Here is a 3,245-nt window from a genome sequence, read left to right as displayed (position 1 = left end):
TATATATATATATATGTTCATAGAAAAACATGTAATCTTTACCAATATAGCAAGAGATTTCACCGCAAAAAAATCTAAAGTAGACTCCTTAAGGATCGTTCTCCTTGGTTATATATCCAAAGTGTTATTACTAGAGATAATATAGTATACATTTCCATTGTAATAGAGGATTGTTTATAACTTATCATTATTGTTATTGTTATTATTAATATTATTGATAGCATTATGAGGGGTTGTCTCTCCTTAATGGAGCTTTGTTTAAAAAGGAACTTATTTAACGAGTCATTTAACGACACATTTGAATATGGACGGAACTTAGAGATGTCTTGGTATTTACCTCTTGTTCTTGATTGTTTGTTTTTTGTTTGTTCTTAAATTTATTTCCCTGAAGACGTGTATGGCAAATTATATGTTTCACTTAAATTTGACAGTCAAATATAGCCTTATACAGAAATGTTGACATAGGAATAAATTTCAATAATAATGCATATTAGCGTCAAAACTCTCTTTATATATATATATATATATATATATATATATATATATATATATATATGTTGGATCTTACAAATCCATCTGCAAGTAATTCCTTGCTTCTATCTAACTGAAGAAACGAACAATACCTGAAAGCCTCTAAATTGCAGCTGAATCTCGTATGTTGATAACAAACTAAAGCCATGCTCTAATTTCAATTAAGTAGCACACCTTTACAATCTTTAACATATGATTACAAAAGTATCCACTAGAGAAACGTGGTTGTTGGTTAATATGCTTCGGCATATGTATATATATATGTATATATATATGAATATATATATATATATATATATTTATACAGAGAGAGAGATATATACTCACATACACACCACCAACACACATACAAACACACACACACACACACACACACACACACATACACACACACGCACACACACGCACACATATAGAACTTGTTATGAATCCAAACAAGTTTTGAGGAATAGAAAAGATAAAGTTGGAAATGTTCACGGAATAAATGAGAGTGACAATATAAATTTTACTTTAAGATATAGGAATACATCTGACCGGTTTCAGAATATATTTTTCAGTTGTGTTCTGAATCTTTTCATTTCTGTGTTTCCTTCATTGGAAAATGTTTATGCTCGAGAGCAACATATCCTTATGCATATTTTTACACTCGAATTTTCACCCTGAAATACACCCTGTGCGGCCACATCGTGATGGTAGCTATAATGGTGATACAGCCAACACTGAAAGAGCGTCGCAAAATTAAGTCAGAACTGTCACGTATACAATAAAATCTAATAAATACTCATGCAGAGAAAAATCAAAATGCCAGTTTATGAACCTCTGTATAAATACGAATCTTGTATAGAAATATACCGCTGTATTATGTATTCGTTACTTTGTTCATCTGTTATTTATTATTGATATTATATAAAAATGAAGTTATATCCTTCAATTTGCTGCTTTTCTATACACAAGCTGAGAAGATATCTTGCGGAACTGTCATTATTTTGAAGGGATATAGTTTGTAATCACCTGAAGAGACACGTTTACACCGTGGGATACTCCGAAACCAGTTGTTAAGTATTCCACCCGTGAGGCATCGATGCTAGATGGGTCGAAACAATTGTAGTGATTAATAAACATTCTCGTATTTCCCATCTTCCATCTCTCTCATTATCCAAATGTGCACTGATTTGTAACCGTTGCGATTGCAACCCTGCTGTAATACCGGTGGTTTTTTTTTTTTTTTTTGTGTTTTCACTTAATATCCTTCGATTTGATTGTTTAAATTTTTTCGGTTATCTACTCTGCGTTGTATGATGTAGAGTTGCTCGTAAAGATAGACGCGAACTATCTCCATTTCAACTTTTGATTGGATAATCACACATTCCATTATTTAAAACATTCTGTTGTTTAAATGTTTATTATTCATTTATACTTGGCAAATTTGAATGTCCTCATATGCAAACACCTCAAAACTTGTTCCTGATAAAAGTTTTTACATTAAAAATCTCGTAAAACTCTTCTAAACACAAGCCACATTTTTTTGGTTCCTGCTCTGTTTTGTTTCGCAGTACAACTTAATTTCCAATTGATAGTATAATCTTTATTCCTGTCCTTAATACACCAGATTAATTTCCTAAGACTTGTTTGGAATCTTTTATCATTATCTCTAAACGAACTCAAATGATTTGCCAGTCCTCTCTTGAAAATTAATTATGTCTCTCCGATGTAAAAGTATTCATTATCCTCAGATGTAACTTTACATCTATATATTACATTTTTAGTCATACACTTATTTTTCACATAACTGAATTCCCATTCAGAGCAATTGCAAAGATAATCAGTTATACTTCTCTCAGATTTACTTTTAATTTGATCATTCATTGTAGAATTAAATTCATTTCCACCAGGTCCTTTATTACTATTTACTCATTTAGATAACGTTATCTTTGTTCTAATTCTAGCTGAACTTTTATTGGATTTGCTATTACGAACTATGTTAAATTGTGTTGTTTCCCTTTCAATACGAAGATACATATGTGTATATTTAGACACGCACATTCATACACATCAACCTTTATACTGATAAACGAAGCAAAGAGGTTGGAGTTTCTTATGGGTCAGGAGTACTCCTTCATTTATGCTACCAACGCATTTCACCATCTTTTCCATATCTTTGACCGTCCTCCAATTAATTAGCCCTTGTGGCTAATAAACGTAATCCTTATTATTGTTATTTTGCGATATAAATTCTTGAAGTAACATGTACTAAAACCAAAAAGAGAATTACATGGAATAACACAAACACAAACAAAACAAGATTCCATCAAAGAAATCTCCCCGTTGAGATGTAGAAAGAAAAGAAAAGACAAGAGAATAAATTTTAAAAATAACGTAACGATAATTGCTAAGAACTATCGAAGGAAAGGGGAGATAATTTTAAGAAATTAAAAATCAATTTTGGCAAATTCATTTATGAAGTACATACTGGGAAAATGTAATCTCCATTGACGTATCTGTCCTCTTATCGACAAAGATCAGACTTCACTTTCAAGTTTTAATTTTGTGAAATTATTTCCTAATTCCTTGCAATTCAGTCCAGTTTTCTTCAAGAGATGCCAAGAATTGCTCTGGTTTCCTTACACACACGCACATATACAAACACAAACACACACACACACACACACACACACACACACACACACACACACACACACACACACACACACACA

At 31.6% G+C, this 3,245-nt stretch overlaps 1 long non-coding RNA gene across 1 annotated transcript in view; it reads left to right on the top strand.

Annotated features, from left to right (window-relative positions):
* Window positions 1-3,245, top strand: part of LOC128249818 (uncharacterized) — a 254,783-nt gene that overhangs the window by 102,060 nt on the left and 149,478 nt on the right. The gene's annotated exons all lie outside the window — the stretch shown is intronic.

The sequence above is a fragment of the Octopus bimaculoides genome, chromosome 18 (genome assembly GCF_001194135.2).
Source record: "Octopus bimaculoides isolate UCB-OBI-ISO-001 chromosome 18, ASM119413v2, whole genome shotgun sequence".
Lineage (NCBI taxonomy): Eukaryota > Metazoa > Mollusca > Cephalopoda > Octopoda > Octopodidae > Octopus > Octopus bimaculoides.
The sequence above is the reverse complement of the archived record's forward strand: the minus strand, read 5'-3'. Positions and strand labels throughout refer to the sequence as shown.